This window comes from Alligator mississippiensis, chromosome 2 (assembly GCF_030867095.1).
Source record: "Alligator mississippiensis isolate rAllMis1 chromosome 2, rAllMis1, whole genome shotgun sequence".
Taxonomy (NCBI): domain Eukaryota; kingdom Metazoa; phylum Chordata; order Crocodylia; family Alligatoridae; genus Alligator; species Alligator mississippiensis.
Window position 1 is genome coordinate 102,098,125 of NC_081825.1, and position 27,129 is coordinate 102,125,253.

General features: G+C 51.2%; 1 long non-coding RNA gene and 1 other non-coding gene across 3 annotated transcripts; both read right to left on the reverse strand.

The window, feature by feature from the left end:
* Positions 1-14,610: 14,610 nt before the first annotated feature.
* Positions 14,611-19,933, reverse strand: LOC109284522 (uncharacterized). Of its 2 annotated transcripts, XR_009459821.1 has the most exons (4): positions 18,934-19,933; positions 17,867-18,046; positions 16,541-17,227; positions 14,611-14,811 (listed from the first exon to the last, which is right to left on the reverse strand). It is a non-coding gene; the product is annotated as an uncharacterized LOC109284522 (long non-coding RNA). The 2 variants fall into 2 exon arrangements; XR_009459820.1 differs by having other exon boundaries at positions 16,541-18,046.
* Positions 19,934-20,614: 681 nt separating this feature from the next.
* On the reverse strand, positions 20,615-24,223 carry LOC106738453 (uncharacterized). The gene is made up of 6 exons (XR_009459516.1): positions 24,098-24,223; positions 23,785-23,908; positions 23,268-23,377; positions 22,414-22,751; positions 21,279-21,433; positions 20,615-20,981 (listed from the first exon to the last, which is right to left on the reverse strand). It is a non-coding gene; the product is annotated as an uncharacterized LOC106738453 (transcript).
* Between the last annotated feature and the right edge of the window lie 2,906 nt (positions 24,224-27,129).

Consider the following 27,129-nt stretch of genomic DNA (forward strand, 5'->3'; position numbering starts at 1 on the left):
TGTGCATACTCCTAATTGTGGATTCAGATCTAGAATCCATGGGTCTGAAGGCAAAATAGAGAAGTCGATTTTGCTCATGACATTTCTCCTGGGTTTGACATGCTGTAAAGATCATGTCCACAGTTCTTTGAGATGGTCTAAAGCTGCTTTGAGATTCTGGAAGTATTTCTTCCGCAATTGGGAGAAGGCAATTAGCAAAGGTACACGTGATGACTTTCCCAGCAGTGGCCAACAAAGATGGATTGATGGATTCTCTGTCTTTTAGGAGTGTTGTTCCATCCTTTGAATTTAGAGGATTAAGGCCTTGAGTGCTAGGGCTGTAGACAGCTTTGGTAGCACTGAAGAAGCCAAGAGTGTCATGGATGTCAGCAAAATGTTGGATTTCTTTTGATTTCTGAATCCACCACTCATTCTTCAGCTCTCATGTTCTCCTCTGCACCTTTGATTTTGCTAATGCTCGTTAAGCGGTTTTGGCAGGTGTCTAGAATTGCAGAGACTTGAGACTAAAGTTAGTCAAGTCCCGTCAGCCCTGCCATGTGTCCCTATGGTCACCAGGGGGAGCTGCAGCCTCCAGCCACATGGCTGTCAGCACTTGGCAACCATTTATGAAGCTCTGATCCTTAGCCAGCCCCTTCACTGCTCAGGAGCCGTGTGCCCAGCACAAGGGCAGCATGCGCCAGCTCCCTCCCTGCCTACCCTGCCTCCTTGCTGCCCCTGGCCCATGACCCCTGCCCCTGCCAGTGGCACCTAGCGCCCCGCTGGTGCAACTTGGCCCCTGCCAGTGGTGACCAGCACTCTGTGCTGTTGCTGGCTATGGTGCTGGCCCCACCAGGTCACCCCCATCCAGGCCCCAGGACAGCCACGCACCCACCAGCAGTGGCCAGGGCAAGTGCTGGCAAGTGCTGACCAGCAGTCAGCGACCACCTGCAGATGTTGCTGGCAGCGTCAGCAGTGGCCAGCAGCAATTGGGGATTGCCTGCAGACGCCACCAGCAGTATCAGTGGGGGGGTGGGGGGTAGAGACTGGGGTGGTGAGCAGGGGGTGCACTGCCAAGCTCCGGGGGTGCACGTGCACGCACATGCACCCCCTATGTGTTGCCAATGCGTGTGGGGTTCCTGGACAACTGGGGCAAAGGGCTAGCTGTGCTCCTGCCTTCCCCACAGCGGGCCTCTCTGGGGAGGCTCCCCAGGGCTGGAACCTGCTTGCCACTGCTCCACTCTGAGCGTGCCCCTACTGCATGTGTCCCAGGCGGTGCGCCATGAACTGTTTGTGCAGGCTGAGGGGTCACTACACCCTGCTTCTGCTGATCCTCCTGGTGCCCCAGGCTCGCCTGTGCTCCTGGTTCAGGACCTTGAATTATGATGGTAGGGGGGGAAGCTCAGACTGTCCCACAACCTCCACCACTGCCTGAAGGGCTACCTGTCACAGTGCTACATGTTCCTGCCCCTCTGCTGAGGAGTACATTGCTGCTGGCATTGACAAATTCCTCAGCATGTGAGAGGCCCATGCCCATCGAGCTGTGGGGACGTGGGCTGCTGAATAAAGTTCTGAACTGTGTCCCACCTGTCTGCATGCTGTGGGGTGGGGGGCAAAACCCAGAGCCAGGGGACTGCAGGCAGGTCAGGTGGGAAGCGGGGGCAGGAGCTGGGGCCAGAGGCGGGACAGGGGCAGGGACTGAGAAGGCCCTTTTCCACGTGTGGGACTTACCACGTGTCCAGGGCTGGCAGGGCTGGTGGCTTGGTGCAGGCCCCCCTATTAAAGACAGTGTCCAGCTATACCCACTGTCCACAATCCACAGTGTGTGGCAGGCTGGTGATTGGCCAGGGGCCAGGGAGGAGCTAGCTCTGCTGGCAGCCAGTGTTGGCATGGCTGGCCACTCGTTAGGCTAGGGTCTGGGGCTGCACCAAGGCTGAGGCAGCCATTGGGCAGGGAACCCCAAGCTGTCAGTGGATGCAGCAGCCAGGGAGGAGGACAGGGTGGGATGCTGAAGGCCCGAGGCCTATGACATGTCACCGGAGGCATCAGGGTAGCATGGGGGCTTGGCCAGACTGCCTTTGCTGGTGGCACTTACAGTGGTGCAACCTATCAACTGCAGTCCCAAAATGTGGATCAGCTGCCACATAAAGGGCATGGACTTTTGGGCATGACCAGACCAAGAATTTAAGTCAATTATGGCCATCCATTCTGTCCGCAAGACCTTTACCTTTACATGACACTATTGCACCAACCGAGAGTGCCCTCTCTCCCACATCCTACCCAACAGGACCTCGTAAATGTGAGTTTTTGAGTGCCTGCCCTGCATGAACTTCCTCTGCACATCTGCATGGCCCCAGAGCACCACAAGGTCATGCACATCCTTCCGGGCACAGTTGGGGGCCCTGGTGGGCATGCGCATGTGGGCAGGGCCAGGGCTTGACGGGGGGGAGGACAAGTACATGGTCATCCCGCACTGGCTTTCTGGACCCCCACTCAGCTGTCCCTGGGTGGCCAGCCCTGGACAGCTGCCAGCAGCACCCAGCGCAGGGGTATGGCCAGGAACTGGGAGCTGCTCAGCAGAGGCACTTCACCACAGGACCTGCAAGCACAGGAAACAGCTGGGGGTGAGCAGCAGTAGGGAGCAGGTGCTGGCCCTACTGGCAGAGACAGCCAGACAGCAGCCCTAGGGAGATCTCAGGGCTGGGCAATGGGTGCAGCAAGCAACACTCATCCGTGGCCAAGCAGCAGCTCTGGAGGGGGGCAGGCCAGGCAGAGGCAACCTGTGTCCTGTCCAGGGGAACACACGGGGCTTGCTGAGCTCCTGCACAGGCTCCTGGTGTGTGTGCCCCAGGGCACAAAATGGCTGCTGGCTTTTATAGCCTGCAGCTAGGGGCTGCCAGAGAGCAGCCCAGCCCTGGGGGAGGAGAGGCACTCAGCCAGGAGCTCTGGGGCTGGGATCAGGTTGGCTCCCTATGGCCGGGCAGACCCAGCACTAAAATTAGTGCCCAGTTGTGTCTACACGTGCGTTAATGCGCTTTCACTAATCGCGCCTAAATTTGATACCGACAAATGCATATCAAATTTAGGTGTGATTTGTCTATATTCGCCATTTTTAATGTGCATTAAAGGCATACACGTGCAGACGCACACCCTTAATGCACATTAAATTAGGCTAATATGCATTAATTCATCTCATGTTGATGCACCCTCTATCTATTATGGGTACAGTTTGATCAGGACTAAATGATTGATCAAGAAGGAAAGCTGAGTATATTATAGCATTTCTTTTAGTTTCTATGGATCTGTTTCCCTATAACCTTTTTGCAAAAAGTTGTAGTAATGAGGGTGTCTACTTTTTATTTTTATTTTTTTAGAGGGGATACCAAATACATTTTAGACAGTAAGAATCCATACTTCCTTGCTACGAGCTTTGTGCTGTAGTATGTATGCCAAAGATGAGGTCTGGCTTGTTTTGAAAGCTTAATTACATGTTGTGTGACAGATTCTGACCTCAAATACATCTTTACACATCTAGAATAACTTGTCAGAAGTCAGTTAAGTTGCCTGGCACTTACACTGCTATAACTGAGATCAGAATCTCTTTTTCTTGAGGAGGTCTAAGACATCTCTCCTGAAGTCTTAATGAATATTCTTGCCTGTCCCATAATAATGAAGGTCCTGTATGCAAACAATTTGTAGCTGGAAGGTAGGTATGTGGAATTTAATCTGGCTAGTCTTGCTTTTGTAGGTTAAGAAGAAAGGGAAGGCACTGAAAGCAATGGCTTAGTTTTGTTTTGCTTTTGAAAAGGCTTTTAACATTTCAGTGAACATTTTAACATGCTCTATGCATTTTTGATGCAGATGAGAGAGTTTGGAATTTTTTATTAAAGTCAGACTGCATTCCCCAGCCCAATGAAAGAAATAGAAATTGTTTACTTTTTAGTTGCCCCAATTATTCTTGGCACATAGCATTAATGGTGTTGATTTTCCACAAGAGATAGTAAAACTAAAATATCTTGGTTCTGATTTTTCAGTGTTATACCATCTTCCATTCTTTCAATTTCTTCTTTGAATCTACTTGAAAGAAAACTTCTACTATATGTATTGAACAAGAAGCATCTTCATGTGGCAAGATATTAAAAAATAATTATACTGTCTCTTATGGTACCAGCTACATCAAAGGGAACTCAGTTTTTCTCAGCTAAAGACTATTGTGGGAATGGTATTCATACTCTTCAGTTAGGAAGCTAGAAGTGAAGTAAAAAAAAAACTACAACATTTAAACTATGTGTATAGAAAGAATGTGGTCTTGATATTCCAAATCCTACATTTTATACCTGCCAAATAGAAGAATGAGCAATAGGGCAATGCTGAGGTAATGTTACATGCAATTGTTACATCATCATTCCTTTGTCTCAGCTTGGATCTATACTGAAATAGATGCCAGATTTCTGTTTTTCCAGGATTCGTAAGGGAGTACCAGTTAAATCTTAGGGTTACAGTATGTAAACCCTGATAAGCAGGTGTTAATGATTCCTACACAACTTTTGAAGCCAGGGTGCCATAGAACCTCTTAGTAAAATAAAGATGTAATACACAAAAAACATTGTAAACAGCACAGAATATGGCAAATAGTATTTGAAATATTCTGGATAATTTTACTTTTATTATTAAACAATAACTATTGATATTCTTCAGGCACACTTCCCCACTTCAGGGTTTTTCTTTTCAATATACATTCAAATATAAAGTTTCTCAATCACATTTACACCTTTATACTTTAGTATACACATAAAAAAATGCATGTTCCTCTATGATCTTCACTCTCAGTCTTGATGGTGTGGCTATTATGTGTACTGTGTATCACCTGGATTCTTCAAGTTTGAAAATAAGGGCAGTGTTTTACTTCTTTTTCAAACACTTCAGAACTTTGTCGGCAAATTAATAGCTCAGGGAGTCTCTAGAACTAATAGCATTCCAGCAATAGGGTTAATAGTTGAATAAGCCTCAGTCATTGATGAAATTACAGTCTGTAGTCTGTATCCAAAGCAGCATAGGTATGAGAGCAGCATAGAAAATATCTATTTGCTGACTTTCTATAAAGTGCCACTTCTCCCGCTAAGTCCAGCCAAGTTTAGGAATGAACAAACCCTAGCCTTAGGATCAGTCCTGCCTATTCTTTCTGAAACAGTATCCCAGTTTAAAGCAATTAGATAATAGCATATGGTAAACTCCATAGACTGTATAATACAGCTGTGCGAAATTTTGCCAGCTGTTTCATTTCAACACTGTTTCGACTAGTTTCAAGCTCGAAACAGCAAAATTGAAATGAAATGAAGGACTTTGAAACAGCCTCAAAATAAAACAAGGGCAGTCGGAACATTTAGAAAGTTTTGAAATGTTTCAAGTTTCAAAGCTGAAGCTGGGCTTGCCTGCAGGGAAACAAAGTAAGGAGAGGGAGGGGGAAGAGAGGGGAAGGACTGCTCTGACAATGACTGTGTAGCTGCCCAGTGACTGATCCTTCCCTGCAGTCCCTTCCCATCCCAGTGCTCTGGGGGAGGGATGGAAAAACAGCATAAAAGTCAGCATTGTTTGAACTGGTCTGCTTTCTGCCTTGGGGTCAGTTACTGAGCTATCTTCCAGAAGCTCAGGAGTGTTAGACAACAAAGGCTACTACTACCATTGTTTTGATTTCCTAGCAAGTGAGATTCTGCAATACCTTTTGCTTTCTTTCTAGACCCTTTTATTTTATTATTATAATCATTGATTTATTCTTTTCAATTTCATAACTGTATTCAATATTATACTGTAGAATTTATATAGGAAGACACACACACATTTATATCTTTTCATTTTTATACATTTATATTTTGGATATTATAATATAGAATTTATATAGGAATGCCCATACAATTATATATTTTATACATTTATATTTTGCAGCATAATATAATACAGAATTTATATAGGAAAGACATATACATTTATATATTTTTATAAAGACAAGACACTATGAAACACACCATGAAGCATGCTGGAAAGGCAGCTGGCAAGCCTTCAGGGAGGGGCGGAAGAGGGGGGAGAGGGAGAGGTGTAAGTCTCCCTCTCAGGGCACTGGTGCAACCAGTCAGGTCATTGGTGGGCTCTCCTTCAAGCCGAGGTGATGGATCAGTCCCATACGGCAACAGAGATCATGGGGTCCATGAACCACTTGGTGCAGGGGTGGCTTGTTGGGCAGGGCGAGCTCACCCACGGGTTCATGGTCACCAACAATGGGGCCAATATGGTCAAGGCAGTCCGTAATGCCAACTTTGTTGGTATCCGCTGTGTGGCACATGTTTCACCTCATTGTCAGGATGACTTGGAGGGGGACAGGGCTGCCGGTGATGGTGCCAGCACCACCAACAAGCTCATTTCAAAATGCAGGAAGGTGGCAGGCTACTTCCCTTGGACCATCAAGCAGGGCAAGATGCTGCAGGACAAACAAGCAGAACGGAAAGTCCAGCAGCTCAAAATCATGAAGGATATGGAGACTCGGTGGAACTCCACATACCTGGTGCTCGAGAGGCTGGTGGAGCAACAGAAGGCCATCCATAAGATGGCCTTGCTTGGGGAGATTGGGATCAGCGGCCCCCTTAACAGAGTTGAGTGGGATACCATCTCCCAGATCTTGGTGGTCCTCAGCCCCTTCCTTGAGGCCACTGAGACCCTCAGCTCTGGCAATGTCCTCCTTAGCCAGGTGATTCCTGTAGTGAGGGAACTTCAGAGCCAAATGGAGAGCTTCCAGGGGATCAATGTTCCTGGCTGGGGCAAGCCACTGTCATCAGATGTCCAAGCACTGGTGAGGTGGCTGAAGGAGGGCATCAGGAAATGGCTTGATCACTTGGGGCTCAGTACAGTCCACGTGCTGGCCTCCATGTGTGACCTGAGGGTGAAGGACAGCATATGCAGCAGCCAAAGCCTGAATCAGTGGATGGAGGTGCTGGTGAAGAGAGTCAGGGAGGCAAAATTGCGGAGGCGGGGGGACATAAAAGAGGGAGATCCACTGTCCTGTGCCAGCACACCATCCACCAGTCAGTCTCCTCCTCCACTACAAGCACTGCCAATGTGGGCCAAGGGCATGGCTTCCATGGTGGGGTCCAGAGGCACCAGACCCCACCATCAGTCAGGTAGCATTCAGGCCTTAGTGGCTGTCTATCTCCATGGTGGCCGAGGATATGGAGCCACTGCTGTGCGACCCCTTGGCTTACTGGGAAAGCTGCAGCCAGATGTGGCTGGATCTGGCCACAGTTGCCCAGGAACACCTGTCCTGTCTATTGGCCAGTGTTCTGAGTGAGAAGATGTTCAGCATTGCTGGAGATGTAGTGACACCCCACCGCACCTGCTTGGATCCTGGTTTGGTGGAGTAGCTGGTGTTCCTCAAGATGAACCTCCTGCTGCTGGGACTCCCCAAGCTCCAGGTACAGACAGAGTGAGTGCCACCTTCCTCACTCCATCCGCACTGTGACAGGGCACTGGTGGTGCCTGCCACTTTAAGGGCTGAGCCAAACAGCCAGCAGGTGCTTGATTAAAGCGGTCAGTTTAGAACTCTGGCTACCTATATAAACAAAGCAGTTTGCTGCTGGCAGGCCAGACAGAAATGTTGCCTGGTTGCAAGGCTGTATGCAACATCTTGGAGGTAAGGGCAGGAGCTTAAGGGGATGGTTTGGAGGAGCCTGGTCCTGGCCATGACCTAAAACTGCATCCTGCTGGAGATGGGTGGCCTGGTGGGGCTCCTAGTGGCGTGGGAGCCCCCAGGAAATGCCAGGCCAGTTACCGCCCCAGTGAAAGGCAGGTTGGGGCTCCTCAACCCCTAGCCCCCACAACACTGTAGGTACAAGGAGGCCAGACATAGCGATGGCCACCTGAGCCCAAGGAGGGTGTAAGACCCAGATGGGGCCAGGCATGGCTATGGCCACCTGAGCCCCTACTGGGGAGGGAAGCCCTGTGGCCCCAGTGAGGGGGCAGAGATGAGGAGCCCCAGTGAGTGGGAAACCAGAGGGCTGGGAGCCCAGTATGTGTGTGGGAGTGTATAGAATTGCCACAGGAGGGGCCAGGGCAAACTTGGACCTGGTTGGGTAATTGGCTGGCCACTACCCCGGTGAGAGTCGTGGGAGTGGCCCAAAAGATGGTACATCTGCCACCCAAGATATGAGCTAAAGAAAGCCTAAGGCTGAAGGGGCCCGCTCTGGGAGGGAGCAAGGTGGTACAAGTTGTCGATGCGTGAAAGAGACCCTGTGAGAGGGGGTGGAGTGTGAGAGGCCCTAGTGATAGGAGGGCAGTATGAATGTGTGTACATCTGAGGCCTGACAATGAGAGCTAAGCTTGGTCTGGCTGTAGGCTGGGAGCATTGTCATCTGAATGCAATCTGCGAGGCTTGGGCTGCAATGTAAGGGTGGAAAGGAGCCACAGATAGCACCCCCTGGCACTGGGGCAAGAATGGGCAGCCTCCCACCATAGATTTCATAGATTTCATAGGCATTCGGGCTGGAAGGGACCCTGGAGGATCATTGAGTCCAGCTGCCTGCCCAGGGGCAGGAAGTCAGCAGGGATCATAGGATCCCAGCAAGATAAACATCCAAAAGTGTCTTGAAGGCGTTCAAAGTGGGTGCTTGAACCACCTCCAGTGGCAGTCTCTTCCAAACCTTGGGGGCTCAGACAGTAAAGAAATTCTTCCTTATGTCCAGCCTGAAACGGTCACAAAGGAGTTTGTGAACATTCGACCTTGTCATCCCTGGGGGCGCTCTGGTGAACAGATGCTCCCCCAGATCCTGGTGAACACCCCTAGTAAACTTATAGGTGGCCACCAGATCACCCCTGAGCCTGCGCTTTTCCAGGCTAAAGAGTCCCATAGCTCTCAGCCTCTTGTCATAAGGTCTGTTAACCTGACCTCTGATCACGCATGCGGCTCTCCTCTGCACTGTCTCAAGCTTCTCCACATCCTTTTTGAATTGTGGAGCCCAAAACTGGACGCAGTACTCCAGCTGCGGCCTCACCAAGGCCGAGTACAATGGGAGAAAAATTTCCCGGGTTTTGTTTGAGAAGCATTTATGGATGCAAACCAGTGTTTGCTCACTTTACTAGCCACAGCATCACATTGAAGGCTCACATTCATCTTGTGGTCAATTATGACCCCCAAGTCCCTTTTATCTGTAGTGCTGACCAGCGTAGCACTGCCGAGCCTATAAGCATGCTGTAGGTTTTTCATCCCTAGGTGGAGAACATTGCATTTTTCAGTGTTAAACACCATCGGGTTCTCATCTGCCCATTTCCTGAGCCTGTCAAGATCTGCCTGGATCACCCTCCTGTCCTCAGGTGTGGATGCTTTACCCCAGAGTTTGGTGTTGTCAGCAACCTTGGCCAGCCCACTTCTAAAACCAATGTCTACATCATTGATGAATATGTTAAAAAGTAAAGCCCATAGGACAGAGCCTTGAGGCAACCTTGAGGGTCATATTAAAATCAGTTAAGAAACAACAAAGTGTGGCAGGTGAGGAGGCAGGCAGTTGGCCCAGAACAGGTGGGTGGGGCAATGGCAGACTGGCCCCAAGAAAGCCCCCTGTTACACACACCTATTTCTTTTTTAACTTTTTCAAAAACCACTTAATGCCTTTCTTTCAGAGCTAGAGGGGGTACTTACTGCATCACCAGCCAGAACGGGAAGAACATGTCCCTGCCGAGCTTCTGTCCCAGGATGAACTTGGAGGTTTGGGCTGGGGCTATGGGAAAGGAGGAGGCTCCAGGTCCTGGGCATGACTACTAAAACTGCACTCTGCCAGAGTCAGGAGGCCTGGTGGGACTGCTGGTGGCGCAGCTGCCCCCAGGAAATGCCAGGACCAAGGATCCCCTGGTGAAAGGCGGGTAGGAGGTGCCATAACCTCCAGCCACCACATGCACGCACACAGTCCTGACTGGGGAAAGTCCAGATCCGTCTTTGACAGGCCTGAGGCTTGCTGGTTGCAATGGAGTTGTGAGGCTCCAGGTGAGCTCAGCTTAGTTGCCTAGGATGCCAGGTTTTGGGTTGAAAAACCCTTTGTCAAGCTGAGGAAGCACCTGAAGTTGGTGTGTGTGCTGTTCCTGGATGGAAGGAGTAGTAAAGTCAGAGGCTGGCATGCAATGCAGGCAAGAAAGCCAGTCAGTGAAAATGGAAATGGAGGCGTCAGGGGGTGAGGGACGGGCTGGGGGGCAGGGGGGTGGGGGGGCAGGAAGGGGGATGTAGCAACACAGGTAAAAGCGGAGAGTTGCATAGGGAGTCAGATGTCTGGCAGGTTGTAGTGTGTCACAATTCCAATGTCTATATTGAGTCCATGAATTTCTGTCCCTAGGAGGTTGATGAAGTGCAGTTCATAGGCTCGTCTGTGAAAAGTGGCTTGTAAATTCCCTTTGAGGATCAGGCCTGAGCGGTTGGAGACAGGTGGTGTTCTGTGGTTGTCTGTGATAGATTTTTGGTGTGTGCTCATTCTGGTGCGCAGTTGTTGCTTGGTGTCTCCACGTATTTTCCATCGGGGCACTTGGTCCTCTGATGGAAATATGTACTGTATTGTGAAGATAACTCTGTACTGGAGGTAATGTTAGCAGGTTTTGTGTGTCTTGTCATGGCATGGCCTGGATCCATTTAGTGTGTTTTGGGCTGTAAGAAGTTGGCTTCTGGTGATGAGGTTAGCGAGGTTCAGTGCTTGTTTGAATTTACAAGGCTATAGATGTCCTCAACAATTAGCTGGTGGTCATCTTCATCTTTGAGTGATGTGCAGGGAGGCTGAATGAGAAACTTTATGCATCGAACATTAGGAATGTACTTCACCTCTGGTGACCCAATATTAGCTGGAAATAATAAAGCATGAAAAGTAATTTAATGAGATTGAAGGTGATGAGTTACTGGCACATCTATTTTGTGAGTATCACTATTTTGGGCTAAAATGTTGTACCATCTAGATATCCCAGATGGACTTGAGACCTCTGTGTGACTTTTGCACTTTGGCCCATGTAGCTAACTCCTAAACCAGCCTTGCCTGTGGCTCTGTCCCACAAAGGAGTTGACTGCATTTTATGTTTCTGGTTAATGAAGTGCAGCTGTTACACCCAGCAGTTACAGTCAGGTTGAATTCAGCCCATGACCATATAATTTGAGAGCAGCCTCCATTAACTCTTTGATACCACAAGTCTTAAAAAGTCAAGTGAATGACCTTGAGATACAGTGTAAATTCATCTGTGTTGTGCTTCAGTGAAAGGAACATTTTAATAATTAAGGCTATCATGTGGCTCTTTTATAGTGTGTTTGTGGAAGGCTCTCAGTCTTCTTCACAAGCATTGTGTTCATATGCCTCCATGAACCAGACATAGTCATTATTCTCCCAATTTTACGAAAAGGAGAATTGAGACATGGCAACCCTGAGGCACTTGCCCAAGGTTAAACTGCACATTGGTGACAGAGACACACTCTGGGGTTTGGCACGTGAAGCGTGTAGCATAAGTCTGGCTGCTGATCCTAACCACCAAGAGCTCTGTTATCTAACAGCCTTCAGGGGCAGATCACTGGACCAATTAATGGCAATATTAATCAATACTGGGCCCAGGACAGGCCCCTGGGGAATCCCAGTTGAAACCTCCTCCCAACTGGACCTTGAGCCATTGCTGACTACTAGTTGAGCACAAAGACCCAACCAGTTGTGTATTTATCTTACAGTACCTCTGTCTGTTCTGTATTTCCTTAGCTTCCTAATGATGAATCCATGCCGGCTGTTCCTGATCACCTTGTTCTCCACATGCTTAGAAATAGATTCTTTGAGGACCTCCTATATGATCTTTCCTGGCATCAAGGTCCAACTGACTGGTCAGTAATTCCCCAGGTCCTCCTTCTTCCCTTTCTTAAAGATGAGTACTACACTTGCCCTGTTCCTGTCATCTGTGGCCTCACATGACAACCATGAGTTTCCATGGGTAAGATGCAAGCTGTGGCCTATGGTCAGGCAGTGCCCCGATGCACTGAAAATCTTCTGCATCTCTCTTATGTCACTGTGCCATCAGGTTCATTAAACAAGACCCATCTATTCATCAGCACAGTGTGTGTCTCATCAGATAGGGCCTTTGTTAAGGTGTTCCCTGGCTGAAGCCTGCAAAATTGTTTCCATCTTTCTTCCCCTCAGAATTCCAGTTACTGTCCTATGTTGACAGCTGCTCGTCACTGGTCCTGCCCCTTATTAGTACATGGATGAAGGTGACTACATTACTTCTCAGTAATTCTGTCATCATCTGAAAGGCTTTGAGAATACCACCTAAGGCTTCGCTTCTTTCTACCCCTGATCCTGCCCTCTCACACTAGGTTTCTCTTCATGTAGACAAAGCCAAATCTGTTTAAAAGTATTTAGGTGTCTAACAGTGCTGAGATGTGAGTAGTGGGGTTCTCTAAAAGTGTGCCTAATTCACACTGTCAGGTATCCACATTGTAGCTGTATTGGTCTAGAGGAGAAAGCAATCAGGACTCCTGACAGAGGTGATATCTTTTATTAGACCAACTAGATTTTTGCAAAAAAATGTCTTTATTTGCAAGCTTTCAGGCACAAACAGCCTTCTTCAGGCATTGGAGAAAAGATTGTAAAAGTTCTCCTGGGTACAAATGAAAGTTCATATTTCATAGGAGAGTTGAAGCTGTGGTAATATCTCCTGTTTGGAACAGATCATTTTAGGTGCAGGTTAGACTCAGAGAAAAGTTGGAATAGTCGGTTTACCTCGAAGTTGTTTGGTGGTAAGCAGGATGTAGTCATATTTCCTTCTGGTTATGGTGTTTCACAGAGGAGTAAATAGATGGGGTGCTCTCCTGGGCAGGCATTTCTTATGTGTGAGGTGTCTCTGAGCTCTGTGGCGAGGCTCTGTGATGATGCAAATTACCTCAAACAAAGGCAGGAGCACGATCTCCGGTTTCAGGTGGTCAAACTTGCTTCCTCCCTGTAAAATGATGAAGATTTCATTAAAAAAATTAGCAAACATTCAATATCTTCAATAAAGCTTGCAATTTAATAAAGCTTACAATTAAAGTATTTTTTTCCAAAAGTCTGGTTGGTCTAATAAAAGATATCACCTCTACCATGAGTCCTGATTGCTTTTTCCTCTAGATCAATACGACTAGAATCTGGATACCTGACACATGGAAGATATCGAATTTTATCTGATTTTTAAAATGAAATATTCATAATGGAAGAAGCGACATTTAAAGCACAGCTTTCATGTGTGATACTGCTTAGAACTTGGCACCAAAGAGGGAAAGGACAAGAAATCCCGTGTTCTGCAGATTTTGCCTTTAATAGATTTTAAGGCAAGAAGGCTTGATTGCGATTAGCTGCTCTGGCTCCCTGCCTAGCACAAGCCAGAAAAGTTCACTCAGTATGCAGAAATTAACTGTACTGAGCGCAATAAGTTGTGAACCAAGAAGACCCAGGAGTTGTGACTGCAGGGCCCAGTGCTCTGTCTACAAGGCTAGCCTCCCTTCTGCAGTATGGGCAAAATGCTCAATGGAAAACAAAGGCTTTTCAGAGCAAAGGCTGTCTGTCTTCTAATGTGGAATTGCATAGCATCCCTCCCCAGAGTCTGTCTCTGAGTCTGGCACAGGGTCAGGGAACCTGTCTAGAGAGGTACCAGCTTCAGAGAATATATTCAAGCCAGGGAAAGCTGTGGCTAGGGTGGAGCTGGATCCAGGATCTCTCAGCCTGCAATGACAGGACTACTGCACTACATTTCCTCAGGTCAGTTTTATCCTGATGCAGAAGAGGAAGCATTTTTAGATCTCACTTTTTTATTTGTAAGACAATTTGTAAAACAGATCCATTTCCTGCTCACCCAAGCCTGTGACTGCTCATGCCTGCTCTACCCATGTTTCAAAACCCCTCAGAAAGAACACAGATGCCAATGCTTATTCTCTGGGGACACTGGCAGGGGCAGGGGCTGGGGTGAATGGGGCCCCAGGGTAGGTTGTGGGATGCTGGGAGCCCGTGAGGCTCATCCAGGGGCGCAGAGGGGCTCCCACCACTGTGCAAACCTTGGGAGAGGCCCGGGGGGGGGCACATTCCCCCTAGATTTGTGTGCAGGGCAGAGGCGGGTTGCTGCTGCAGGCTGGGCTCTCTGCCCCACTGCTGTTGTCTAGGGTTTGGTAGTTGAGGGTGGCTGGATGGTCAACGAGCAGTGGTGTGGGGGGTAGAGGTTAGGGGGCTAAAAATAACCTGGTGTCAGGGGGTGGGGGCTAGGAAAAAAGCAGCCCTGAGTCTGGGGCCAGTGGCTGGGTTTTCCAAACCCCAGGGCTGTGCTGGGAACTGTACAGAAGTCCAGTTAGATCAGGTGGCCATATTTAACCCAATCTATCCTCCCCCTAACCTCTCCAAACATCTGTACCTACCCTGTCTGCCTGGCAGAGCCCCACCTCCTGGCTGACATGTGGTAACATCTATGCGCAGCTCACTGCCCACCAAAAGGCAAGATGCCCAAACCAAGCAGACACACACTCCTGAAGCTAGAAGGCTTCACCCTCCTCTCTCTCTGCTGTGTTCAGGAGGAAAGAAGCAACAACAGCCAGAAGAACGCAGAACACAATTTATTATTGAACGTATACAAATACGGGAGCTCGCTTTTAAATGGAGCAGGGCCTTAGGCACCCAAAACAAAGCAATGAAATTATATGGGGCAGGCTATGCCCATGGTTTTCCTCCTCTTCCTATGTGCTGCCCCAAGGGCTTTTAAAAATGGCTTCTGCAACCCGAGTGGCCACATCTTGGACCTCCTGGGAGGTGTCCTGTCCCAGAGCTTGCAGAGCTGGAAAGAGAGAGGGAGACATTAGTGAATAGAGACTTCCACCTCTGGGGAACATTGGTCACACATGCTGGCAGCGCCAGAGCAAGCCCAACCATGGGGAATGGGCCCCTGGCACGATGTGCGGGTGGACAGTGCACAATGGATGCAGTGTTGCTCCCATCATCTCATCACCAGCATCTCGAACAGCCCCAGACTTGTGGTCTCTCTGGGTCCCAAGTTACAGAAACTCTCCCACACAGACGTGGCTGTGGCTGCTCCACTGGGAGCTTCCTGCATTCCCAGCTGAGGGGAGATGCCGATTCTGTTGGGCACTGAGCAGCTTTGCTGCCCATGGAGGAAGGCTGAGATTCTCAACAGCTTCCACTGACAGGATTCTCTTGCCTTTCCCACCAGAAACCTTCCCAAGAGCTGCCATTGCCAAGGGGATGTGACTGGGCACTCAGACCTGGTGTGGAACAGGCCTGGTTCATGTTGGTTTGTACCCGATGAAGGGACCTGACAGACAGGCTGCCCAGGGGAGGATTGGCAGTGGCATCCAGTGGCACTGGCTACAACTTTCCCCAACCTGAGGGACCACATGAAGCCAAGGGAGGCCAGAGCCTCGGTGGCTGTGGCTGGAGAGGGGCCTGGGCAGGACAGGTAGGAGATGCACAGATTCAGCTCCTCCGTGCTGCACCCTGGTGCTCCAGGGGAATTTGAGCTGCCTGCTCGAGGCAAGGCTCTCTTAGGCTATCCTCAGGGCAGAGAAGATGCACTGGGCTCCAAAGCACAGGGAGGGGTCAGTCCCTGCAGCTTCTCAGCTCCTTCTGGGCTCCAGGAGGGAAGTGCAGGGGCTGGATTTCTAACCTACAGCTCAGCAGGTGTGCAACCTTTATCTGTCTGGCACTCCTGGGGACAGCATACTCCATAAGGATGCCTAAACACACAACAGGGAGAACAGATCAACTTCCCGTGGTCAGGGCACAAGGAAAACTCAGCCCAGAGGAAGGTTTTTGTCTCCCCTGTGCTGTGTTTGCCATCACATCTGGGTTGTGGCCAACACGTTCATTGTTGAGTCTCATTATCTGAGTAAAGGGCTGGGAGCCAGGAAGAAAAGGGCAGTCTACACACGAGCTGCTCCCAACATCTCTGGTAATCCATAGAAACCTGCCTCTTTCCCTGGGCTGGACTGGGGGTGTAAAGGGCACCAGGAGCCTCTCTGCACCCTGAGCACAGGGGCAGGCCAAGCAAGGACCCAGCCTTCCCTGACAAACTGGGTTAGACATGCAGGCAGATGCAGCCTCCTTCCCAAGAGGAAGAGAAGCCCAAGGAGTTTCAAGATGGGCTCAATAAGGTCATGCGGGGATCTCTCTGACAGGACTGCTCCCAGGACCAGGTCCCTGCAATCAGTGGCCCAGGAGGCCCGGGCCCCTTCCCATCTGCCTTCCCCATGAAGTGGTGCTAAGCAATTGCGAGCTGTGCTGGATGACCAGGTCCCAGACACGTCTCCATTGCTCAGGCCTACTGAATCACAGCACAGGGCTTGTCTGCCACAACCCCCAGCCTTACTGTCCGGTTGAATCCCTCTCAACACCAGCCTTGCAACACTGGGGGCATCATCCTTTCCAAATCCTTTCAGGGGAACCTGAGGCACGGGCTGATTAACAGCCTGCTACTGCTCACCAACAGCTTTACCATTCCTCTTGGGGGCGGAGGGGAGAATGAAAAGGGACCAGGCATCCTCTCTCACCTGTAAATTTGATGGCTGCCATCCGAATTTCCCGTGCCACAGCATCTGTTCCTGCTTCCCCTGCTCTGACCCCTGGATATGAAAGGCCAGGGCTGCCTGGACCCTCCTTAAGCCCAGGTAAGGGCAGCACAGGCCCAGCGTTGTTCTGCACTCCTGAAAAACACGGTCACATCAGGTCTGTACTCCCTGCTGACTGCTGAGCTGAGGCCAAGGGTTGCCTCTTGACCCAGAACTGTGCCCAGGCCAGGAACAGGATGGCCTGGCCAGGAGCTGACTGGCACTAGGCATAAAGGAGTGGCTGTGAGCAAAAGGATGACTTCTCCTGCCTTTCATATGGCACCTGCAGGCAACACCCGTCTCCCCCTCAGTAAAGCCATGCAGGGAGATTTCCTGCATGCACAGGGGGTCAGGTGTGCAACCTGCCCTGAACCTGGGAGGCAGCCCCAAGCTCAAGGAGATGCCTGGATGAAGCTGTCTCAGCGGGAAGGGGATGGTCACCACTGGACGCAGGAAAGGCAGAGTTCCCCTTGGGGCTGGACTGAGGAGACCTGGCAGGGCTGAGGAAATCAGTGTCACCGGTTCTTACCTTGGCCACCTGTGGGTTGGGGTCCTCCAGATGAAGCAGGAGTGTTCCCAGGCTCTGCCTCACCTGCCTTTTATAAAAGGCTTGCCTTTTCCTCATGCAGCCTGCCAGGGCACCGAAGAGGGAGAAAGCCACAGCACAAAGACCATTGTTGTCCTGTGGCCGAGAAACCCCCGTGTGGTCACAACCAAGCCTCTCTCTCATGTGCCTGGCACAGCTCCTGACGGGAGGAGCCTTTGGCTTCCAGCCTGCCAGGTGGTGTGCCAGGACGTGGGCTCTGGCAGGTCCTGCTCCAGATGGGCTGCCTGGGCACCAGGGCACTCAGCAGAGCTCGGGGAGCAGCAGCGAGCCTTGTTCCCTGAACGTGCGGGCACTAGGGGCTCCAATCCTGAATCCCAGCAAAACCACATCCCCCAGCCCCTGTGGTCAAGGCTTGCCTCTGCCCAGCTCTGTTTCCGACTTAGGAGAATCAACACAGCAGAGAAGAGCCCCAGAGCCCTACAGAGCCCCATGACCCCAGCCGCAGCCTCGCCTGGTCTCCTGAGCGTCCCTTCCTGTCTACAAGGGCCCATCTGTCATCCCGTTCTCTTCACTTGCTTTTCCTCCTGAAAACTCATCTCTTCCACAGAACTGAACATCTTCCAGTTTGGGCTGGAAAAAGGGGCAGCAAGTGCATCTCCTGCCTCTGAAACGGCCCCGAAAGAAGAGCGCTGGAATGGGGGTGGGGAGCGCTGCTCACTCACATGGTTACAAAAGGACCTGACGTTCACAACTGCATCCTCAACCAGGGACCCCGCATCCGTCCCTAGATGTTTGAAGACACGGGTGAGTGCCCGCATGCCCTCCTCCATGATCTCAGCCCTGGTAGGCACGAATGATGCCTGGAACAGGGTCTCCATGATGGCCTTCTGGTGTTTTTTCAGCTGTAAAACCAGAAGACACGACACAATGATCAGTGCTTACGCTCCTCACCTCTGGGCTTTCCCATTCACAGAGCGCTCAGGACTTCATCTGACCATGACCCCATGGCTCCATTCCCGTGTGCCTGTGAGACACAAGGCACCCGCTTCTGCACCAAAATTACACTTGTCACACCCAACTGTCTCCAGAGGCACCAGAGGGGGTGAGACAACAAAACTGCATACACTTCCAGTCCTTGTGCACCCTTTCGGCCCTGCCTCAGTGTTTGGTCTCTACAGCCGAGCTGCGTTCTAGAGTGCAGGGGGATTTCAACCTCACCTGCTCAGGGGCACTGTACACGATGTTGCCTAGTCCTTTGGCTGCCATTGTCGGACAAGGTTATTTATGTCCCTGGCTCGCTGGTGAAGTAAATAAAGGACTGCCTTCAGGAGCTTCTGCTCTTCAATGACTGGGAAGAGCCTCAGCACACGGCGCACTCCTGTTGGACATGGGGAGGCTTGTCTGCTTAGAGCCAGGCAAATCATGAAAGCAGGGGCTTAGTCTAAGCGGGAGAGATGATGCCGATGCAAGTAGATGGGGACATTGCTTGCTTTAGAGCAGTGTCTACCTGGGATGCTGGGTGGGTATAGAAGATGCAGGAGTTAGGACCAAACTCAGAGCTGCTGTCTAGGATGAGGGCTCAGTAGGGGCAGTTCAGTAAGGCAATCCTTGTCTGCCTCTCTTTCTCATATGGCAGAAGTGGCGATGAAGAGGCCAGGACAGAAGAGAAACCTCTCAACTGTTTCCAGTGATCCTCCCTCCTAGGAAGGTGACCTGGGCACTCCCCAGGGAAAGAGCACAGCAAACAGCTGCCTGTCCATCAAACTGCTCGTTCTCTATGGGGCCTTACCTGGCTGATGAAGGCCGTACCAGTCACACGGAGATTTTCCGTTGGGGAACCGGCCCACTTTAGGACCTGCCCTATAAATTGGGGCGTTATTATTCCCAGTGGGAGCAGAGCCCTGCAAGAGAAAACCACTAGTTCTGGGACCAGCTGAGCACTGCCAATACTCATTTGCTCTGAGGCGGCAGCTCTCATCGCTTGGAGCACAAGCTCCAGGTCTCCAGCCCCACACAACCCTGCATGTTCAGCACAGAAAGTTCCCCTCCACCACTCATCCCACTGCCTAGAGCATAGATGCAATCCAGCCTCCCTCTCTTATCTGGCCAGCTGGCACACCCCCTCATGGTGCATCTGAGGGCTCTCAAGTAGTGGCCAGGTTCCCGCTTTGCAGAGCTCTGCAGCCCCTCTCTCCCCCAGGCCCTTTGCGATAGCGCAGGCCAGGGTCTCCATAGAAAGCCTGGGGAGACAGAAGATTTAGAGATTTACAGACCATAACGAGATGCTTGGCCAGAGCAGAACCAAAACGCTCTGTCACTCTGTGGTCCATTACTCAGACATTGCTGCACAAGGCAGGCAACTCAGATCCGACTGATGCTGCCATTCTTTCTCATGCCTTGCAATCCTGACAGGGACAGGGAGGGCAGGGCCTTGAACAAATCAGTGCTGGAAGCCAGACGGGACTCATGGAGGCTCTCCCAAGCCAAATGCACTACGGAAAGAACTGGGCAGCCATTTTTCTCTCCCTACAAGGACAAAGGCCACATGTAGAGCATGGGAACATGGAGAAGTCACATTCCCAGGTCCCAAGCACCGGGAGCCCAGCGTGTGCTGGTCAGTAATGGAGATTGTGAAGTCCCTGGGCTAAAACTGCCTGTCCTGTCCCAGAGGAGCTCAGATTGGAGGAACAAATAGGCCCTCCCAGCCTTAACATGTCACACTCTGCGCTTCTCAGACAACCCCAGCTTCTTTCAGCTGCCAGGATTAAGGCAGCTCAGCTGTTCTGAGCTCTCTGGGATGTGAGGAAGAGACCTTTAGACTTGGAGTTATGGATCTCCAGGTGTCTTCCCCAGGCTGACTCTGGTCTTCTCTATTCCTTCAGGCAACATGTGCATCCCTGGAGATGCTGACTACCATGCACTCCAGTTCAGTCCTGAGCAACCTTGGCAAGGATAAGGACACCCTGCTGGCAGCTAGCCTGAAGTGAGGCCAAACCTGTGAAACCAGGCGCAGCCTACTCCCTCCCTGCAAGGGTTGCCCAGTGTGCACACCTGCCCCTTCCGCAGCTGCCTCCACCGGATGCTTGCTGTGGGCATCAGCATGTCCTGCCCCACGGTACAGCCAGCTTGCTCTATAAGAGCACACAAGAGCTCGGGGAGTAGCTCCCTCAGGACTGAGCTGGAGTGCATGGTAGTCAGCATCTCCAGGGATGCACATGTTGCCTGAAGGAATAGAGAAGACCAGAGTCAGCCTGGGGAAGACACCTGGAGATCCATAACTCCAAGTCTAAAGGTCTCTTCCTCACATCCCAGAGAGCTCAGAACAGCTCTGGCAGCAGCTCCCTTCCCAGTCACATCCCCACACTCCCAGTCACATCCCTTCCCAGTCACATCCCTGCACTTCTGCCTGGGAAGTGCAGGGGCACCAGCAGCCCGAATGCAGAGCTGCAAAGCAGAAGGAGCCTCTCGGTTGTACTAGTTCCCAGTTCCAAAGTCTCATGGAGTCAGTCAGCCACGCAGCATGAAGCTGCTGTGTTTCTGCTGCTGACGGAAGAGTTGGGGTGACCCGGGGGACAGGACAGCAAGGGAGAAAAGCTTGTCCCATGACCTGGCATTCTACCTCAAGCTCTTGAGAACCAGGACTCTAGCCCTCAAGGGGAAACAGACAGAGCTGGGCTTGGGCTGTCACTTACTGCGTGAGGTCCCAGGGGTGCAGTGCCCTCAGATGAGCTACCCTCTGAGCCAGCTGGATATTGGATCTTCTTCAGAAGCAAATGGAGTATATGGAGGGTGGAGAAATCATCCCTCCCCAAGGCCCTCCAGAGCTCAGAGGTGTCACTGCAATTTAACACAAATTACATATGAGCTGCAGATGCTCCTGTGATGTCATGAAGCAATAGGACACTGAAGCAAAGGCCAAGGGCTCTCCTGGTCTAGGACGGGGTTGGGGCACAGTGATGTCATTTGCCAATGCCGTTAGACACAAGCCTGGCATTTCCTACCCAAACACACTAGGATATTGACTCTTACCAAGTCAAGCCAAAGGATCTGCAGCTGACTTGAAACTCCATGGGCTTTGCCAGGCTATGGGATGTGCGTGGCCACCAGGCACAAGAGGTAGGGAGTGGCAAGTACCTGTCCATTGGCAGAGGCTTGGCAAGGAGGCTGGTGATCACTGCCTCTAGGTATAACACGGCAAGAATGCCAACGCCTTCCAACAGGAAGCCTCGCATGGACCTCTCCTGCATTGTTGGCATCCGAATAAAGATGGTGCCCAGGGTGTCCGGCACCTGGAGAGAAAAGAGCAAGAACAAGCGTCCCTTTCTCATTCAGCCAGCACAATCCAAACCAATCCCTCCCACAGTTTGGCAATTTGCTGCCATCTTAGAAATTCCTTGCTTTAAGGGACCAACGTCCAGACACTGCTGCCTCCGGCTGATCCTACGAAGTGGGCATGTCCCTATGCCCCTATTTGAGGTGAAAGTGGACACCACGACATGTGGGCAGACACCAACCAGCCTGCACACCCTCAGCCTTTCCCTCACCCATGTGCACACACCTACAATCTAATCGCATGTCTGCCCGGGACCCATTTCTGACATGCTCACACAAACACCCCAACAAATATCAACATCTGAGGGTGGTTTTAAGGAGCTAATTTTGACCTTTTGCCTGTGTGGATGCTCAGCTCAGGACCAACAAGCACAACCAACGTCAGAACCCCTGTGAGAATCCCTGGGACCACGAGCAAGATGATTGTAACTGTAATTTTTCCAGGTGAGACCAGCTCTGCTGGAACTGCACACTGGAGTTCACACTCCTCATTTCTAACTGCACCTCCCTATTCTGCACATGGCCAGGCCTGCGGGACAGTAGGTCCAGCTGCCCATAGCCAGTCCCATCCAGAACAGGGAGAGGGCAGAGGCTGCAGTATCTCTAGCATACATTCTTTCCTGCGCCCTGTTGCCAACCCTGCGGAGAGGAGCAGGATAGAAGGAGCATTTCACATAGCCCCTAGCAAGGCTGGGAAATGCCTGAGGATACAGAACCATCTCTAGGTCCTGCCTTGCTGTGGACCCTCTGCATGGTGTGGCACTGAGGGAAGTGTGCATCTGTTCCTCATGCCTAAGCATGGTGTTCCAGCCCAGCCACAGCCAGGTGCCTCAGACTCCTTGTTGCCCTCTCCTGCTGTATTTGCCCCACAGTCTATGTTTCCAAACCTTCTGGGGCTGAAAACTCTTATAAATAATTTAGGTCACTGAATCCCCACCTTGCCTTCCTGTGCTCTCTCTCTTGGATGCAGCTGATCTGCTCTTCTCCATCTCTGGCTAGTAAGGGAAATGGAACTTGCTTCATGTCCAGGGTTCAGCACTAAGATTGCTGTACACTCCACATGTTAGCAGTGTTTGAAAAGCATAAGGCAAATGCAGAAAGCCTCCTCAGCTTCAATTTTACTTCATTCAGAAGGGCATCTCCATTCTCCCTCAGGATTGCACAGAACCAGTGGGCTGCTGCTGTGGCACACATGGGGCTGGCAGAAAGCATGCCATCCATTATTGTCCCCACCCAATCAAGGGCCTGGTTGGAGGGCAAGAATTTGCCAATGACCTGGAGACAAACAGAAAGAAGGGAAATTGCACTGAACCCCAGAGTTCAAGACTGATAATAAAGAGCGGTGCTGTGTATAAGCTTGTGCCCTACAGCGACTTGGTGCATGTGCAAGAGGTGAATCCTGGGTTTGAACGTTCCACCGGTCTTCAATGGAGAGAGCATCATTAGACAACACAACATGAACACAGCCAAGCTGCACCCCAGGATAAGTTAAAATGGGCACACAAGGAGACCAAGTCCTGGCTGAGGCTCTCACTTGGATGCTGTACTGACAAAGGTTTGTTCTTCTGTGCAGAGACAGAACTATCTACCAAGCTTTCTAATTTTGTTCTGACTTATTCTTTCTACCATGGACATGGGCAAACAGCAGCAGACAATGGGTGAACAATAAGTGTCCCAAATGCCTCCCCCATGCACTCCAAAGAAAGAGATACACCATGTGTGAGCAAATGAATGGACAATGAAGGACGCCCAGCTCCCAGAGTCTCCACACCAGCTTCTTGAGCCACTGACCTTCGCCATTTGGCAGGATGATGTCAGCACAGCCTCAGGGCTGGCAGCTTTGAGCTCCTCCCGGAGACCTCTCAGCTCCTCCTCTGCTGCCTCCATTGTCCTGGACTGGTCTGGAATGAAAATAAGGAGGAAAAAGTGCTGTAATCATGTCTAAAACAGAACCGTGGCTCCATGCAGGAACCATGTGCAGTGTCATGGGCAGGGTGGTCCAAGGGTGATGTTCGAGGTCTGAGTGACTTCAGTGGGGTCAGAGGTGCAGCGGCATCAGAGCTGCTACAATCCTCTCCCCATTCTTGCTAGGGGGGCTTCTTTTCACACTTCCCAAAGGAGGGTCAGGCCCTTCACACCACGCAACTCTTCTCTCCTTGGAGGAGATCTTCCAAGGGCCAGTCATGGCCCTTTTGAGGTGCTTTTCAGGTGTCATTAGACTAGCAGTGAATGGACAGAGCAGAGGAGTAGGCATTACCAGAGGGAGAAAAGGGGTAGAGTCATTTGCACCTACTCAGAGTGCCCTTACCTTGTAGCTGCAGAAGGCAGACAATGCATTCGGCGGCCCACAGGCGGGATGTGGACAGAGAGGCACAGGTATACGGCGCCAGCAGCCCCAGCAGGAACCCAAACTGCTCCAAAGGCTCTTGTAGCTGAGAAAAAAGGAAAAAGAAATGAATGACATGTGCCTGGGTCTGGCTAGAGTGATATTCAAGTTTATGATCCTGAGAAGGTGAAAACAGGAATGCATCCCTGTGGGGCCCTGTCTGCTAGGGGAGCTTTCTACATCTCAGGGTGAGGCTGCCATGAGGACATCAAGGCAAAAGTGAGACCATACTTACTCTGCAATAGACTGTGTCCCGATAGGCAACAAGCAGCTGGGAGCTGGCTTGCAAGGCCCTATATTTCTCCCACTCCTTGTTGGAGAAGATCCATGGCTCAAGCAGCTGTTGGGAGAGCAAACTACTGTCAGAGGAACCTTTAAAACAGCTCAGAGGAACCATTTCAACAGCAGACATCACCATCACCACTGAAATCCCTCCAAGCAATCTGAATCTTTTATCATCTGGATACATCCCAGGCAGACTTTAATTCCCCTGAAGCCAGAGGAGCTGTTGAGTGACTCTGGCACAAGAAGATGCAGCTACTAGGAATGTGAACGGGATGCAAGGGAATTACCATGCATTGCCTCAAGGACACCTTGGGAGACTCCCCTCTCATTTGCCCTGCTGAGGGAAACCTTCCTTCCTGTTTTTTGGCCCATTCCCACCTTCCCCAGAGAAGAGAGCTCTGCCTGCTCCTGCTGGCTACTCACATGGAACATTTCCATGAACCAATTCTCAGTGGGGTCTTCTTCAAGGAGGCCCCTCATGAGCTCGCCCAAGGCCTGCATGGACAACTCATGCAGTGCCTGCAAGCAGGAGATAGAAGAGGGAAGCTCAGGGCCAGCAGGAGTGCGTGTCACAAAACCCAGAACCATTCTAGGGAGGCCAGGGGTGACTGCCAGGACCCAGAGCAGGTTGGGGAGCAGGTCCCAGCAGGTGATGCCAGAACTGTCTAGGTGTACCTGTATTTGGACAGAGTCCTGAGAGGTCTCACCCTCTTCCCTCAGCTGCTGAACAGCTGGAAGAGGCAGCAGGCATTTTAAGCAGTCATCCAGGATGTTTCTGCTTTCATCTGCAATTAGTGAGGGTTTCACCTTGCTGGCAGAAGAAAGAGAGGAAGAAAAGCCCTGTCACACTGACTGCCAGCCCCAAGGGAAAGTGGGTCTAGTGCTAAGATATGGTCTGAACCTAGAACCCAAAATCCAAACCCTGCTGGACTTGGCAGCTGAGAAGCTCCTGGCACTCCCCACAACCACTGCTAGCTGTCCCACAACCACCACCACCAAGTCTTTCAAGTCCAAATCTCCAAGTGGACCAAACACATTTAAACCCTCTGACCCCAGCTGCAGTGAGAGCAGCCTGTGACCTGAGCCCTGCAGGTGTCTCTCAGCTCCAGATCTGATGGGAAGAACAACAGAGAGTTAAGGAAGGAGCTCATCTCTGACCAGGGCATCCCAGTGCCAAGGGCCAGGGCAGGAATAACCTACCTCAGGTGCTTAATGGCAAGCATGGCCCTGAGGCGAACAGGAGAGGCCAAGGAATCCATTGGTTCCTCTTTCATGAAGTCCTAAAAGGCAGAAATGGAGACATGACACAGGGGAAATGGATGTGGGAAGCAGAGAGCTTCCCCCCACAAACCCACCAGGCTGCCCTCCCAGGTGAGCCTTAAACAGAGCTAGGGCTGTGCTGGCCACAGCTCCAGAATCCTGCTCAGGTCAATGGCATTAGTGCAGAGGGCACAGAGCTGTACTCCCGTCACTCAGCAGACACAGCCAGGCCCTCCAAGAGCAGCCCACAATGCAGCATTGCCTACAAAGCTTCAAGAGGCACCAGCTTTCTGGGCCCCAAGCAGACTCCTCATGAGGCTCCAAGAATCCCATCATAGCCAAGGGATGAAACAGCCGCTCGAAGAGAAACCAGTCCCATTAGGTTCCCACTAGGTCCTTTGCAGTTTGGTCCCCAGGGCTCCTCCCACTCACCAGCATGTACCCCAGGAGCTCCTCTTTGGAAGTGAACTGGAAGCTCTGGGAGTCGTCTGCGTCCTGGATGGCACGGCTGATCTCAGTGACTGACTGTATCAAGGTCAGCTTTAAGTCTGGGTCCTGAATTTCATGGGGGAACACCAAGGAGATGGGGATGAGGAACGGACAAGAACCAAGGTCCACAACGTAAAGATCAGGGATGAAATGCAGCCTCATTTGCATCCCTGAGAGATGTCTACAGGCCCCAGAAAGCCCCAGGCCCACACCCATATCAGATGAGAAGCATGGTGGCAGCAGGGACTCCAGCCTGGGGAAGGTCATTGTGCCTCCTGCAGGTAGGGTCTGGGAAGAGCACAGGCAGAGGTGGGGTCATTGAACATTTACCTTATTGACAATGTTGATGCCAAGCACCTGGGAAGTGAAATGCAAAACAACCGTCAGTGCCTGGAACGGCTCCAGACTACAGCCCACTGCCAGGTCCAAAAAAGGGCCGGGCTGGAGAGTATTGAGCAGTGCAAGGGCATGAATGCACGCCCCGCTCCAGCGCAGGACAGGTCAGAAGCATCTATCCCAGCACTCTCCATACATGGGTCCCTCCTACTGCGCATCATCCCAGAAGGATTAACATGGATGCTCAGCACAGGCGTGAGTTCAGGGGGAGGATCAGACAGTCACAGCCTCGCTAGGCACCCAAGTGCAAAGGAGACATCAGTCCCATGGCAGGCCTGTTCCCAACATGATGCAGTCCCAGGCTCTTACCTGGCAGCTGGTCATGTAATACTGCAGGACCTTCCTGGTGATGTCATGCTCCACGCGGGGGAGCAGCTCTGTTCGGGGGGCATGGACAGCAATTCGGCTGTAGGCCTGTATCAAGGCCCTGTGGGTCCTGGCTCTTTTCCCTTGGTGATAATCCTGCACAGAGTGACACAACACTCACACCAGGGCTTCCCATGCCTTCTGCCCCACAAGTAGAAATCACTGCTGACCAAGGAGTTGCCCAGCAGCGATACCAGCTCTCCCTGCCAGTCACAGGAGACCCACAGCTCTCAGCACCGTCATCAGTGCTGTGTTTCAGATGTCTCATCTTCTCTGTCCTGCAGCCTGGGTGACTCGGGCAGAGAGAGCAGCAGTGCCACTCTGAGCCGTGGAAGTCAGGGCAGGGGCAGGGGAGAGTTTGTGACTGACAGAAACTCAGGCAGCAGATGCATTGTGCCCAGGGCCTCCTCATGCATTTGGCAGTAAGGAGTCCCTGGGCACAATGCATTGGGAAGGCTGCTGCAGGTCTCT